This window comes from Cryptomeria japonica, chromosome 8, assembly GCF_030272615.1.
Source record: "Cryptomeria japonica chromosome 8, Sugi_1.0, whole genome shotgun sequence".
Classification (NCBI taxonomy): Eukaryota; Viridiplantae; Streptophyta; class Pinopsida; order Cupressales; family Cupressaceae; genus Cryptomeria; species Cryptomeria japonica.
In genome coordinates, this window is record NC_081412.1 from 408,558,540 (window position 1) to 408,575,662 (window position 17,123).

Here is a 17,123-nt window from a genome sequence, read left to right on the forward strand (position 1 = left end):
TCTGCCTTATCAAACAATGTTCCCATGGATAGTGACTGTAATGTCCCTACTAGTTAGAGATCATTAACCTGCAAAACAGATTGTTAGAACATAACAAACATATATATATATATGTATATAAGTACTCCAAATGGCAATCTAACTTCAATGCTCAATTAACATAATCATAATTCCTATCTAAAAAAAGGATACAATGCCATACGTAAGTATGTCCTTAGGTGGCCGTGAGGCTCACCTTCTTGGAACCCCTTGGTCCCAAGCCCTCCAGGAAATCGAAGATGAATTCGAATCCTGTCTTGGGTGTAACCTCTTACACCCAAGCCCTCCAAGGAAGACCCTTGCCTTTCCTTGCCTTGGGTGATGCCTTCATCATCCAAGTCCTTAGAGGGGATCGGTCCGACCTTTGAGTCCTGTCTTGGGTATAACCTCTTACACCCAAGCTAGCCAAGGAAGACCCTTGCCTTTCCTTGTCTTGGGTGATGCCTTCATCATCCAAGTCCTCAAGGGGAAGAGACTAGATCCTTCTCTCCTTGGTTGAGTTTAGTCAACCAAGCCATACATTTGCATAATAGTTTCAGTTCATAAACGATCCTTTATGTTAACAAGAATTCTTAATGCATTCTTTAATTATTTTTATATATATATATATGCATCAACATGATTTTCCATCCTTCACATTTGCAATATGTTTCTTAAAATACCTTATATTCATAATCCCTCTTGATATGCAACTTATGTATATGACATTTATAAGATTACATTTTATCCCTATTTTATGACTAGTGCATACCATACCTTATGATGTGTATAAATATTCACTAGACCCCCATGAACATTACCTATTAATGGACCTTACCCATTACCCATTGTTCATTAATATTAATGAGCTTTAACCCTTAATACTACCTATTAATATTAGTAATAATAAAAGCCTTCATATATTATACCTTTAATTTAATTCCGGACAGGACTCTTACCTTGCTGTTCGCTGACCTCCTTCCTTTTCCCTGCCGTGCGCTGCCTCCCCTCTCCTCATTTGACCGCAGCCTCCTTTATAGCTTGTGAGGGGTTGTGTCCCCACGGGCACCCTTCCGCATGAAGGGGTGCGGAGGTAACCATAGCCTAGGCTGCGGTTACCTACGCACCACTTCGTGCGGAGGTACCCAGCCCGTTCGGGATACCAGTTCCCTCCCTTTAAATATATTAATATATAAAATATAAGTGTTTAATTGTATTTTATATAATATTTCCTTTTAATTATTAAATGCATAATATATTATTTAATATATTGAATATTAATTGTATTTCATATATTATTTCTTTTTAATATTTTAAATATTAATTACATTTCAAAAGAATATAATTTCCTCTCTTTTTTATTTTAATATATACATTTCTTTTAAATATATTCGATATTACATATCAAGAATATATTTAAATACCTTCCCATTTAACTATTTAAATAACTTTCCCTTTATTAAATAAATTAAATATATTTCCTTTAGATTATTTATTTCAATTTATTCCTTTACAATATCCTTAACCCCGCAAGTGATTTTATATCTTGCGATACCGTAGGGGTTATCACAGTCCCTCCGTCTCAATTTTGCTTGTCCTCAAGCACCTTTAGATCTTCCTCCCTTTCCCAAGTGGCATCCTCATCTGGGAGATTCCTCCATTTTATCAGGTGTTCGGTAATGGTCCGGTTCCTGAGTTCTCTTTTCCGTGTATCTAGAATGACCTCTGGGTACAATGTGAGTTTCCCTTCATCATCTAGAGGGGGTAGTTTGCTGCAAGGAACCACGTGTTGTTCGAGAACTTTCTTAAGTTGGGAAACATGGAACACATTATGTATTTTACTGCTCCTAGGAAGCTCAATCTCATAAGCTACTTCTCCGATCCTCCGAATTACCTTGTAGGGTCCATAGAATCGGGGTTTCAGTTTTTCAGTCCCTTTGTTTTTGAGGGATGTTTGCTTATAGGGTTACAATCTTAGAAACACCAAATCTCCGACCTCAAATGACTGTTCTATGCGTTTCTTGTCAGCATAGATCTTTTGTTGGTTTTGAGCTTGATGTAAATTCTCCTTCAAGGTCTTCATGATGTCCCTACTCTGCTGCACAAAGTCTTGTGCTTTTGGTACTTTGCTCTCTTGGGTTATTAGTTCCCCAAAGCTCGTGGCTTCATAACCGTACAAGGCTTGGAAAGGACTCATCCTTATTGACATGTGGTGTGTCGTGTTGTAGCAATGTTCTCCTAAGTGTAACCACTTAACCCAAGCAGTCTGTTGCCCTGTAACATAGTTCCTTAGGTAGCCCTCTATCCATTTGTTTACTATTTCAGTTTGCCCATCGGTTTGAGGGTGGTAACTGGTACTAGGGGTCAAGTTTATTCCTGCCATTTTGAAGAATTCCTGCCAAAATTGGCTAATAAACTTGCTGTCTCTGTCACTGACGATATTTAGAGCGAGTCCGTGGAGTCTGAAAATTTCCTTGAAGAATAGATCTACTATTTGGTAGGCCTTGTATTCCGTGGAGATTGCAAGAAAATGGGCACATTTCGTGAGTTTGTCTACCACTACAAAAATGCTATCCTTCCCTAATGTCTTTGGCAACCCAGTTATGAAATCCATATAAATACTCTCCCACTTTTGATTAGGAATAGGCAGTGGTTGAAGTAACCCACCGGGGTGGGTGAGTTCAGCTTTATTGCGCTGACATGTTAGGCACTCTTGTACATATTTTTGGATATCCTTTTTCTGGTCTTTCCATGCATATCGTTCCCTAACGTGTTTATAAGTTTTGTAGTACCCTAGGTGTCCTGCTAAGGGGTTATCATGAAATTCTTTGAGAATTTTGCCTTTGAATCTGGTCTGAGGACTCAAGTATATCCTTCCTTTATACAAGATGAGATTTCCTTTAACTTTAAAATCTTCGTTTGGAAGATTTCCTGCCAAGATTTCCTTTGTTTGTGGATCTTGGTTATATTCATTAAGGATTTCTTCCTTCCAGTCCTTTGAGATACTGGTGATGACGTTAAGATGAACCCGTCGGGATAGTGCATCTGCTGCCCCATTATTCACTCCTTTCACATATTCTATATCAAAGTCGTAGGCTTGTATTTTGCTCACCCATTTTTGTTGTCTATCATTAAGGTCCTTCTGGCTCAAGAAGAAGCGTAGGCTGTTATGATCAGTTTTCACACCAAACCTCCCACAGACAAGCTATTGGCGAAACTTGGCCAAGGCGTGCATTATGGCTAGCATTTCTTTGTCAGAGATAGAATAGAGTCTTTCTGCTACGGAAAGTTTACAACTCTCAAAAGCTATGGGGTGTTTCTTTTGCATAAGTATGGCCCCAATTCCCTCCCCTGATGCATCATATTGTAGTTCAAACGGTGTAGAGAAGTCGGGAATGGCTAATACTGGACAAGTGCTCATGGTTATTTTGAGGTGTTCGAAGGCTTGTTGGGCCTGGTCATTCCATGCAAAAGCCCCTTTCTTTGTTAGATCAGTAAGGGGTGCTGCAATTTTGGAGAACTCTTTTACAAAGCGTCTATAGTAGCTGCATAGTCCCACACATCCCCTTAACTGTGTTAAGGTTCTAGGGGTGAGCCATTCCTTGATGGCTTTGATCTTCTCTTCATCTACACTTACTCCCGCTTCACTAATTTTGTGTCCTAGGTAAATGATTTCTTTCATCCCAAATTCACATTTGGAGGCTTTAGCATATAATGATTTAGACTCCAAAATGTTTAATACCTCTTTGATGTGCAGGAGGTGTTCTTCCCATGTTTTGCTGTAAATGAGTATGTCATCAAAGAATATTAGAAGAAATTTCCTCAATTGTTGCCTGAACGTATGATTCATACATGACTGAAAGGTGGCTGGAGCGTTAGTGAGACCAAACGGCATGACCAAAAACTCGAAATGTCCATAGTGACATCTGAATGCTGTTTTGGGAATATCCTCTTCCCTCATTCTAATCTGATGATATCCTGACCTTAGATCGATTTTAGAGAAGTATTTTGCTCCATGGAGTTCATCCATTAGTTCATCAATCCTCGGGATAGGGTACCTGTTTTTTATAGTCTTTTTATTCAAGGCCCGGTAATCTATGCACATTCTCATAGTTCCGTCTTTCTTCTTAACCAATACCACCGATGAAGCAAAAGGGCTGTTGCTTGGTTGGATGTGTCCCATTTCTAATAATTCCTTTATGGTTTTTTCAATCTCCTCTTTAAACTTGTGTGGGTGGCGGTAAGGAGTGGTAATGACAGGCTTTGCTCCTTCCTCTAATTCAATGGAATGCTCAAATCCCCTTTTTGGGGGTAATCCCGGGGGAATGTCCTCGAAGACCTTTTTGTGTCTTCTAAGGATAGGTTGTATATCCCTTTGAATGACCTGGCCTTCGGTTGGAGATTTGTCCAAGATCATACATTGGGCGACCCACTCTCCTTGATCGTGTCTAAGGATTTTCTCCATTTTGTTGCATGATACTATTTTTGGAGAGCTGTCGGGAATTCCCTTCAATGTTATCTCCCTTCCTTCATGCTGGAAGCATATCTCTCGATTTGGACTATCCATGGTAAACCTTCCTAATGAATTTATCCATGGCATTCCCAAAATGATATCATTCTCTAGGTTTACCACAAAGAAGTTCCTTGTAATGGTATGTCCCCCCAGGGTGACTTCCAATTGGGGTATAATTTGAGTGCACCTGTCCAGGACTCCGTTGCCCATGATCACTTCAAATCCTTCAAATTCTTGGGTCTTTAATCGTCTCTTTGCTACTAAATGTTTGCTAATGAAGTCATGGGAGGCTCCGGTGTCCACTAATGCAATTACCTTTTGCCCTTTGATAGTCCCTTTGAGTCTGAAACATCTATTCTCACTTCCTTGAGTGATTACTACCAAGGTACTAGGTGTATTGTTTTCAAATCTGGGTTCTTTTATAAGGTCTTTCCTCATCTTGTACTTCTTTTGTGTTATTTAACTGTCCTCTTTTACAATCATGGCCTCTCACCCATGGGGCCTTGCATTTGAAGCATAACCCTTTCTCCATGAGCTCGTCTCTTTCCTTGCATTAGTGATTAAAGCTCCAAGGTTTTTGCACAAGTGGCAAGGTTTTTCCTGGCGGTCTCTCTGGGGTCCCTCGTTCCTGTGTGGGGTCTTGGTTGAGGTATTCTTGGGGGCATTAAATTCGACCATCCTGGTTTTCTTAATGGCTTCTTTTAAGTTTTGTGGTTCTAGGGGTTTAACAAAATTCTTAATGGGGTCCTCCTTCGTGCGGATTGCATCCAAGAAGAATCCAGATTGGCTGCAAGGGGAATTGTCAAAGGTTCTCAAAATGAAGACACTCATGTTCTTGCCACTCAATCTTCCAAGAAAGGAAGAAATTGGAAGAACGACAACTTCAAGAGGAATAGAGATCAAAGATCAGATTCTACACCTGATTCAAAGAATAAGAAGAAAGATCTCTCTCACATTCAGTGCTTTAGATGTGACAAGTTTGGTCACTATGCAAGAGATTGTTTGACAAGGCCTAAGCAGCAAATGGCAAACATTAATGAAGTCTCCACTCAAAAGGAAGCAAAAGACAACTCTAATGGATTCCTCTTCATATCTGCTTATCAAACAATGTTCCCACGGATAGTGACACCTGGTTGATTGATAGTGGAGCCTCTCAACACATCACAGGCTATCGTGAACATATTTCGGATTTGGTGGAAAGGGAGTCTAATCTTCAAGTGATCATTGGAGATGATGCATGCTATTCAGTGAAAGGATTTGGTGCTACTTCACTCAACTTAGAATCTAGAATTTCACTTTATCTCAGTGATGTTTTGTTCGTACCGGGAATCAAGAGGAACCTTATCTCCATTTCAGCCTTGGAAGACAAAGGTTATCAATTAGCATTTTCAGAAGGGAAAGTTTTTGTATGGCTAAAGAACTCCAGTATCAAGACTGCTCGTGTGATTGGGAATCGAGATGAGAGTTTGTACAAGCTTTCCATTCGTCCAGTTCAAGCTCTTCTTCATGACTCTTCCAGTTCCAACGAACTATGGCATAGAAGACTTGGACATCTACATTTCAGGTGTCTTCCATCATTGGAGAAGATGGCTAAAGGTACTCCTAAACTTAGTCATGTTCATGATGATACTTGTAAAGGTTGTGCTATGGGTAAAAACACTAAGACTCCATTTCATAGTAGTGAAAGTAGGACAAAAGAAATATTAGATCTTGTACACTCTAATTTATGTGGGCCAATGTCAATGGCATCCCCAAGTGGATTTTTGTACTATCACAATGAAGGTTTAGACAATGAAGCTCTATCATTTGGGACTTGGATCATGGAAAAAACTAAAAAGGAGAGAAGGGTTTTAGAAGCTCTAATCTATTCCTAGGAATTCAAGAGACAGTATTGACTAGGTGAACTCAATAACCATTCTTTGCTTCGCCTTGCTTAGGACAACTACACAAAGCGGATGCAATCTTCAAGGGATGTGCTTATGATTGTAAGTTAAGCATACACAAAGGAAAGCTCAAACTAACTTTACACAATGAACAAAAATCATCTGTTCATCAAAAGTATGAGCGAAGATATACCATAAAATCAATACTTATGAAATCTCGTATTCATCTAACAACATGAAATAAAATCTAAACTACTGTGTTGAGAAATTGAAAACTTTGCTAATCATTTAGATAAAAGAGATTACAAGGCCTTGAAGCACACAAGCAATGTATTATCCAAAATGACCTCTCGCAACAATATTTCAAAAACCTCTCACTCTCCAAATGAGAGGAGGCAACGTTATATAGGAGTCTAAAAATTTTGAATGTTCGAGATCGAACAGTCATCAAGGGTCCAAATTGAAAGATAAAAACCCTAATTAGGGTTTCCCAAAACTCTAACAGTTTGAACAAAATAGGAGACAAGTGGCACAACTGCTAATTTCACTGAGGTGGGCATCTGGTTTCCTTTTTAGTAGATGCAATGTATCTGGACACTAATGGTCGAACCTCCTCCATGGTGACACTTGGCAAGTTGTCAATTTGGTAGTCGATCATGTCCACGTCATCAGTACAGGTGGGGAGAGTGTCCTCCCAGTCAGCTGCTTGTGCAAGGAATTTCTCATCGATGAGTAAGAAACTCGAAATCTTGGTGAGATCTTCCTTGAGAATTGGCCTTGAAACTTTGAAGAAGTTTGCTTGGATCTTGGCCTTCAGATTCTCTGCACGTAAATGTTTTTCTCTCACATCATCTCGCTGCCATATTTCTGCTGCCACCAAGAAAACCTTGTCTTGGATACCTTTGACAATCTTTTCAATCTCCAAACAGTTAGCCTCGGATTTCCTCAGGGATTCAACCCTAGTCGTCAAAGCAAAGTACCAAGTGTTGAAGTTATATCTGTCCCCTGACTGAATAACTTCTCCATCCACCAAATCCTGCTAAGAAAGCCCTCTGATGGTTTTCAAGTGTGGGATTATTCTGTTTTGAATCTCCTCAACATTTCCCCAAGCTTCAACTATGTCTTGGATTTTGCTCAACAAGGAAGAGGTGGAGTCATATGCTCATACTAAGTTTGCAACAAGTATATCAGCATGCTCCGAGGCATCAGAAGTCCATCCTTTGGCCTCTTTGAATGTAGTCTTCATATCCTCATAATCCTTCATTGACTCCAGTGGAAAAGGTATAGGAGGAGCAACTGGTACTTCCCGATCAAGTGGTTTTGTTAAGTGTTGAACATACTTCTTCCATTATTCGTTCTCAGCTTCCAATCTCTTTCTCTTTTCAACCTCTTTGTTTAGCCTCCCCTTTATGGATTTGCAGGTATCATCTAATTCTCGGACCTCCTGAATCTTGGTGGTCTTTCCCAAACTTATAGTAGTGACCTCATAGTCCTCAAGAGTAATGCTGTCCTGAGTTTTTCCTGCCTTCGGTACTGCTACCTGTACTGATCTGAACCCTGCACTATTTCTTTGAATCAATGAGAACTTCTTACCTGGTTTAGGTGGTCTTATTTCAGCTGGTTTATTTAATTCAGCCAAGAATGTTGATTTGTTCTCTACCGGATGGACCTCCTCAGGAACCTTGGCTTTCATTCTTTCCCTCAACCAATCTGGGATGGTTGATTGTTCCATGCCACTCTCATCAAAATAATCTTCAACTCCCTTAGGTGTCGTAACTATGCCATCCAGGAATTCTCTCTGAGGTTCTGGGTTCTCAACTTCTAGAACCCTGGTGAGAATAGGGGGTTGAATTGGTTCTTGAACCATCTCCTCCATGATTTCCTCAATTACGGGAGGAGTAACTTCTGTCTCATTAGCTCCCATTTTACTATCTTGTTCTTGTTCATCAATTACAATTCTTACTGGAGCAGTAGATGTAGCACTTATAGTCGAATGACCTTCGCCAGACTTATGCATTCTGTTCACATTTGCGTCTCCTGTGATTTGAAGACATGGACTCATTAGTCCCCATGAGATCATAGGTGAGGGCGATATTCCTTGATTTAAGCTCCTTTGTTTTCTGAGATGTCCACCATTTTGAGTACTCAATCACGGGTCTCATAAGATCACCCAAGTTAGATCTTTCAGAATTTGCCCAATCAACCAGAGCAAGAGGCTCATTCTCCAACTTATCAAAGTGTGGCTGCAAAAACTCATTATCTTCTTCAATTTGGTCAGCCACTCGAAATACCTCCGACGCCCTGATCAAGCTCAGTGAGATCCTGGATCAAAATCTCTTTCTTATCTCGAAGTTATCAGCTACATTAGCCCAAAAAATCTTCGAGGTTTGGTCTATGCTCGAAGCTCTCTCCATCAACCTTTCTCATTCGATGAAAAGGATCGAAATGCCTTCTTGCTTGATATTGAAAGAATGGGTACCATGAAATTTTCTTTTCAACATGTGTGGCAGCTTGGGCTGATGGACAAGTTTCTAATCCATTTCCGATACTTAGAGGGAAAGACGCTCCTGTCTTTTGCTTCCCTCTCTGAACAATCATAAAATTCTCCAGCTATTTGACTACCTCAAGTAGCACCACTTTGTTTGTAGGAAAAATGGGCAGAGCTTATACGGAGGTCCGAAGAATCCCTGGATCCTCAAGTAAGTGAACCTCGGATATTGGATATACCAATGGGCGAACTTGTTGATTAAATCCTTTGACTCTTGGGAGAGTTGCTAATGGAGACCTCCCTGAAGGGTTCTCGTAATGTGCATAAGAAATGCATCATTAACTCTTTTGAAATGAAACTTTTCCTCCGGGTGTAGTTGTGGATAGCAGTCATAAACAAAAAACTCATTTTCCTTGTTTCCAACAGCTCCTTTGCATGTTAGACCTCTGTATTTGAATGTTCGGGCCAAAGAATAGACCAAGTAAGAACTCATGTAAAATGTTCCATTCTTTTCCAGGTTTTTCAATTGATCATCCAGATTGTCGCTAATTATTTTTGCCCAATTTATCATTTTCACACCAGCAGTCACCTCATGGATAAAATAGTACATCCATGGTTCGAAGGGTGCACCTGTTTGCCTCACTGGGTAAACAGAAGGAATACAGAAGTAATACAGAAATAAACAATGCAATAACAACATGAATACGAGAATAAGCTTTCCATTAATGACTCAGCATGCACTCAATGTCCATAGTATTATTTGTCGTAAACATCACACCCTTCAATACCCGCAAGTAGTACAATATATAACAGCCGAAGGGGTGCGACACAACCGTTGCGACTCCAACTACCTACCCGTCGGCTAACTAACTACTAACAAATAACATTACTACCAAAACATAAGATATACATATTTCCCGACAACATCATTCCCCCCAAAAAAGAAGTCGTCTCCGACGACTAACAACAAAAATGGAGGCAATGCAACCCATATAAAATATACATCCAAGACAAAACTAAGGAGGGGGCTGGGGAAGTGTCCTTGACGTAGAAGGCTGAGATGCTGGTGTCTGGGCTGCCAAGCGGGCGCGAAGCTCATAAACCTGCTGAGTACGTGCAGTCACATCACGCTCCGCCACCAACACTTTCTCCAAAGCCGTCTTCACCATATGCGCGGCTTCCAGCAACTCCTCTTTCGTATTCGCTGTCTTCGTCATACAAACCAATCGAGCCTGCAATAGGCTCCTCTGCGCAGTGACTGCATCCAACTCCCGTTGCACGAGGCTCCTCACACTCTGCTCCGCCGAAAGGCGAGTCTCCACCTCAGCCTTCTCTGCTCGAGCCATCTCAAGCTGCGCCAACAATTGTGCCCTCTCTGCTGCCCATGAGGCCTGCTGATTGGCCACATCCCTCTCCAACTCGACGCGAGCAGCCTCGCGGATCGCAGACTCATGCTGTGTACGCCTTAGTGTATAGTCGACGTCTCGGTAGACCTGCTCAATCTCTCAGACGACGGCCATCACCCGACTCTCCACAATGGGCTCACGCACAATCCAAGCCTGCAGCATCTCATCCGTCTGAGTAGTAGGCCATCCCGGAGACTCAAAACATGCAGCAAAGGTTGCGGGGCAGCCCACCCGCATAAACTGTAGGATCCTCTCTAACTCCACCACAACCTGCTGCAATGCTCGTGTCTGGGCCGTGGCCACCACTCGCCTACCCCTCGTCACCATGTCAACTAAATAGGCCTCAATGTCCTCCCCCTCCTGCTCCGAAGGCTGTGACCATGATGGAAGTGGCATCTGTGTAAGAGCGCCAAGGGGTAACTCAAAAGTCTCTGTCATAACCGATACTGCCGCATCTTGCTGGTATGAAGGTACCTCCTCCGCCACTAGAAGTGTAGCATCCCTCTGCTCCTGGGTGGCAGAGATGAACTCTCCTGCCTCGTTCCCAACTGCTGGTACATGTGCCTCGCTAGATGAATCGTCTAAGTCTACTACTTCAGCTCGAGTCTCTCGACAAGGTGAGAATACAGTAGCTCCCACAGGTGGTACCACTGTCATCTGAAATCGCTGAGTTAGCCAACTCTCCATAGCCACTATCAACGGGTCTACGACTGGAGTGTGTGTCGCCATAGCCATGGGCTCCTCCAAAAAGGAGGCAGAAACGATCACCACTGCCTCAGGTCCAACAACATTCGACCGCACCTGAGGCTCTGTATCAACCACCCCCCTCAGTCCCTGCTCCTCATCTACCACTACTCGATGCGGCGACCCATCTATACACAACTCCGCCATGTCTTCGGTAAGTGCCTCCGTGGCCTGGGCCGGTCCCGAAGGTGGTGCTTGACCCTGCGGAGGTGATGCTACCTGTTGCTGGATGGCGCCAAGTGCAACTGGCGTGCGGCTCTGCCCAAATGCTGGAATAGAGGTGCCTCCCACTCCAGATGACATCACAGGTGTGCCCATCGGTAGCAAGGGTGGGGCAAAAAGGACCCTCTCCCCAGTTGGATCCATCCTCCCCTCCTCCGTCGCCCTGCTGCTATCATCCTCTTCATCCTCCGCCTCCAAAGCCTCTGTACTACTGGAAGTCTCCCTCCCACTATCAGGTTCCCCTGAGGCCGTATCTACCATCCGTTTTCGCTTCGCGGAAGAGTGCCCAATGTCAAGGTGTCTCCAATACATGATAGGAGGCTCACCTGCTGCCAACGGTCGTTGCGACCGTATCTCCAACTCTGCCTTCGGCACTACTTCCCGCGTGGCCTCCAAGAACAGTCTTATGGCATGGTGGGGCATATAAAACGTGCGATGCTGCATCGTCAAAAACTCATACATTCGCTCTGCTAGCAACGCAGCCCAATCGTACACAATGCCGTTCATAAGCCCGTTCATGAGCATAATTTGAGGGAGGGCGATGTCCGACGCCCTACCAGATCCTGTCAACTTGCTCTTAATGACATCCATTATGCACCACCAGTGGCCCTCTGCAACAAAGGTCTTGCGTATTCCTCGTCCCTTCATGGCATCAGCCACGCTGTCCAGCTCTGCTGTCGTCAAGTTTCTGGATACTAATTTAATCCAATATTCTTTCTCCTCACGCTTCATCTTCTTAGCCTTCAACTCGATTTTCCTGCCCTATCTGCCTGGGATGCCGAATACTCTGGTAAAGTCCACAGCTTTGAAGGATATGGTGATATCCCTCCCGTGATACTCAAAAGTACTCGTCCGTGTGTGTCTGTCAAAGGTGTCCACCATGAACCGTAGGGCACCCTCATACTCGCGGATGAGAAACACGGGCATTTGAATAGCCCACTCCACTTTTGCCTTACGAATGTTTTGCTTCACCAAATCATCGTCGGGAGTGTCCTGCCACCATTTCCGACATTCAGACCCGTTTAGGCCCTCGAAGGTGATATTCTGAGGAGTCAATGTATTTTTTCCACTTGTTGCAAGTTGTGGTGCTTTCTGCTTTTTCTTCTGACTTGCGCTGACATCCATTGTGCTGCTTGCAACACGCATGCTTGACGACATGACCCTGGTATTTCTATTCATCTAGCTGCTACTAGAGGAAGCCTGCAACTGCTTCTTCCAACTCCGTTTCCCAGCTGACTCCATTAATTTCTCCTATAACTGATTTCTGGTTATAGCCATACGGTTGCATAACCACCTTAACTACCTCCTGGATGGCTGTGTATGGCTGCGTATGCCTTGCGTGTGCCTGCCCTATGCTTGCGTGGGCACTGCGTTGTTGGGTGGAGTGCATGTGTGCGGGGGCTGCGTGTTTGTGCGGTTGGCTGTGTTTATGTCTTCGGCGCCTTTATGCCTTGCGGCGGCGGTGGTATCCACCACCCCCACCGTTGGTTTTCCCACCGCACGGTGGTTCCACTGTTGGTGGTCCCACCGCATGGTGTTTCCACCGCCGATGTTGCCACCGTGCAGTGGTTCCACCGTGGTTCTTTTTTTTTTTTTTACTGTCAAACACCCTGATTGGAGGGTCCAGGTTCCCTCCGTTTGTGGTAAACCTTCAATTTGGACCCGTTCACGGCTTCAGTCACTTCGTGGTCGTCCAATATCCACAGCCAAACCGATCCATTTGCTGCGACTTCGCGAACTTTGTAAGGTCCTAGCCACCTCACTTTAAATTTTCCAGGTTTAATTTCATTTCGCCCATTATATTTCAACACGAGTTGTCCTGGGGTGAACTTCATTCACTTTAGGTGCTTATCGTGCCACAACTTCCTCCTCTGCTGCGTTGTCTCGGTTGCCCACTGAGCCATCATCCGCTTCTCATCAAGTTTATTCAGAGCATAAAGTCGCTCCCTCAGGCTGTCCATATCGCCGAGTCTATTTTCTATTGCAATACGAAGACTCGGTACCATGAATTCGGCGGGCACCACTGCTTCCTGCCCATACATGAGTTGGAAGGGCGTTTGTCCCGTAGTCACTTTGTACATCGTGCGGTAAGCCCACAACACGGAGGGTAACTTCTCTTGCCAATCTTCCCCTTCGACCCCGCATGATTTATAAATGACTCCTACAAGGATCTTGTTCGTGGCCTTCGCCTGCCCGTTGGCTCGAGGGTAGTAAGGACTGGACAGAGAATGGAAGATCTTAAATTTTGTCGTGAGCAACTTAATAACATGGTTGACAAAATGGCCACCTTGGTCACTCATCAGCTGCATGGGGATACCATAACGAGTAATGATTTGCTCATAAATAAATCTGGCTATACTCACCACCGAGTTATCGGGTAGGGCTCGTGCTTCCACCCACTTAGTCAAATATTCCGTGGCTACCACGATGTATTTGCACCGCCTAGCACGGCTGACTTTGAGTGGTCCGACAAAGTCCAACCCCCATCGTTCAAATAATTCCTGCGCGTGCGAGGGGTTGAGCAGCATAAAGTCCCGCTTCAATGGTTTCCCAGCCCTTTGGCACGTGTCGCAACCAACAACCCATTCTTGGGTGTCATTATATAGCGTGGGCCACCACAAGCCCACGAGTAGCACCTTCCGTGCAGTAGTGGCCAGTCCCATGTTTCCCCCCGTCGACCCTTCGTGCGCCTCTCGGAGAACTCCTGGCACCTCCTCCTCCATCACACATCTTCTGAGTATTTGATCCGGTCACATCTTATATAACAGTCCATTGATTAGTTGGAATGTTCGACTTCGTAAAACCAGTTTCCTTCGTTCTCCTAGTAGCATGCTTGGCGGAAAGACTGAAGTAGAAAGATATTCCCCGATGGCCGTGTACCATGGTGGCAATGCAACAATTTGGAATAAGTGGGCATCTGGAAAATCATCGTCCACCCCTTCCGTTGGTTCTCCTAACTTTATGCGTGATAATTGGTCCTCTATCACATGGCTTTTCCTAGGCCGCACGATAATGGTGAACGTAAACTCTTGCAGCAAGAGTAGCCATCGACTAATCCTTCCCTGAATTATCGGCTTGTTGACCAAGTACATGAGGGCTTGATGGTCTACGTAGAATGTGAATGGTGTCGCCAACAGATAGTGTCTGAATTTTTGCACTGCATAGATCATCCCCAATGCCTCCCGTTCTATTGTGCTGTAATTTTTCTCCGCTTTGGATAACAGTCTACTGGCAAAATAGACGGGATGATCCAACCTGTGACCTCCCACTTGGGCCAGTGTGGCACCGATCGCAAAGTTTGAAGCGTCCACGTGGACATGGAACTCCTTGTCCCAGTTGGGGTAAGTGGGGATGGGGGCAGCTACCAGCCTCGTCTTCAATTCCTCAAATGCTTCACTCTCTGGGGTCCCCTAGGTGTACGACTCACCCTCGCGAGTAAGCTTGTCCAAGGGGTGGGATATTTGTGCAAAGTTTTTTATGAACCTCCTATAGTAGCCGATATGGCCTAGGAAGGACTTTACCCCGGTGACATCCATAGGAGGCTCCATCTCTACGATCACCCGTATTTTGTCTGGGTCCGTCTTTAGACTTGCTTTGCATACAATGTGCCCAAGCAATTTGTCTTGTGGCACCATAAATCGACATTTTTTTTGGATTAAGGGCTAGCTTTGCCCTTTGGCATCTCTCCAGGCTCTCTCTGAGGGCTACCGAATGCGTATCTTGCCCACTATAGATGGACCAGTCGTCGAGGAAGGCTTTAAAATTCTCTATCGACATCTTGTCGAATATGTGTAGTATAATTCGTTGGAACGTTGCAGGTGCATTGCATAGGCCGAATGGCATCCGATTGTATGCATAGACACCATCTTCGACCACGAAGGTGGTCTTCGGTTTCTCTTCTTCGGTGATTGAGATTTGGTTATATTCGGAGAATCCATCCATAAACGAGTACATCTCATGGCTGGCCACCTCCTCCAGTATGCTGTCCATAAACGGGATTGGGAAGGGGTCTTTAATCGTAACTGCATTGAGACACCGAAAGTCCACACAAATCCTTATTTGGTTAGCCTCCTTCTTTAATGAAATGACTATGGGCGACACCCATTCACTTGTCTGTACTTTGAAAATGATACTGGCCTCCAGCATTTTTTCTATCTCTTCGTTCACTGGCGCTGCATAGTTGCGGTTCATCCGGTACGGTCTTTTTCGTACAGGCTGGTCTCTAGGTACCAACGAGATGCGGTGCACGCACAGTTCGGGAGGTACCCCCTTCAGGTCTTTGTACGTCCATGCGAAGACGTCTTTAAACTCTAGAAATATTTTGAAGGCCGCTGCCTTCAACACGGGATCCCAGTCATCCCCGACTAATATATTCCGTGGGTCCTCCTCCTTTCCTAGGTTTGTTGCCTTCAGCTTGGACTCTTCAAATTGAATTGGCTTGTCTTTCTCGAACTGATGTGCGGGTGCCTCGTCCACTCGGGCTTCCCCCTCGTTATGTTCTCTGTATTCCGGAGGGAAGACCTCCGGGTTGGCGGGCTCCTCTATCTGCAACATGTTGCATTGAAAAAGTTTGTAGTCCTCCATTTGCCAATGGAAGAGCCCGTTGAGCGAGCACACCTCATCTTCAGAACATCCCTCCAATTCGAGTACCCCTTCACTGTTCGGCTCCACCGCATTCTTGCCTTTGCTTTCGTCGGAACCCCATTCCCATTTATTAGAGTCCTCCGAGTCTGAGTCGGAAGAGGCGAGCTCTTCGCCAACATCTTGGGTCCGTAGATCAATGATATTTTTCCGCCCTCCCTTCTCCATGGAGAGTGTATTTTTCTTCTAGTTATGGTTCACCCTCGTGGTGATCAACCACACTCTCCCTAGGATGGCGTCATAGCCTTTCTTCTTCAAGGGAATAACTACAAAATCTAATAGGAAGGGCTGCGTACCAATTGTCACTTGCTGGGCCATCAATATGCCGAGTGGCTTGATGCTGTGTTGGTCGGCTCCCACTAGATTAAATGTGGATGGCCACAGGGTGGGTTTCCCCAGCCTCTTCCATGTCTCTTCTGGTAGTACATTCACCCCAGCACCTCCGTCCACAATGGTGTCCTTCAGAATGGTCCCAAGGATGCCCATTTCTACCACAGCTGGGTGTCTACCACTGTTCAAGGCTAGTAACATCGGGTCAGTCGAAGGGCTGACGGGAACCTCCACTTGCAGTGCACTCGAAGGTGCTTGTGCGGTGCTTTGCACATTGCCGAGGATGGCAATCCTCAAATGTGGCATGGAGTCTAGAAGGTCTTTTACCTTTATCGGTACCTCCATCTGCAAGACTTGCCCAATGATATTCTTTTCCGCTTTCAGGCGGGTTGAGGGACTCATCATCTCCGTGTTCTTCCGTCCTTCTGCCGCCATCTCCCATTCAATGTCGGCCTTCGCCTCCCGCAGTCTCTCCTTCTCTGTTCGGGGGTCGGGATACGTTGCCTTCTTCGCCTGCGCGCGAGTGATCGCCAATACTTCTTTGTCTTCGCCCATCTTCTCAATATTGAGCATATTCACCCTCGACTTAGGACATTTTGTGTCATCGTGGTCACCGGGGCCGCACCATCTACACAAGCTTTGGGGGGTTTCAGTATTCTGGCACTCCCGAGCGAAGTGCCCCCATTGGTTGCAGGCCTGACATTGAATTATTGGCCGCCCCTTAACGTCATACTGCATTCTGCTCCGATTGTTGTTGTCTCCCTCTTCTTCGGTTACCTCTATAACCACTGGATGATGCAATGGCGTCGGCTTGCGGTTGGGCGGAGCCTGCTGCTGCGGACAGCAAGGGTTGCTCTTGCGCGAAGAATACTTGGTTC

At 44.8% G+C, this 17,123-nt stretch overlaps 1 protein-coding gene across 1 annotated transcript in view; it reads left to right on the top strand.

The window, feature by feature from the left end:
- The window catches only part of LOC131028583 (putative ribosomal large subunit pseudouridine synthase SVR1, chloroplastic), a 225,056-nt gene that overhangs the window by 160,698 nt on the left and 47,235 nt on the right, over positions 1-17,123 (top strand). The window lies entirely within an intron of this gene.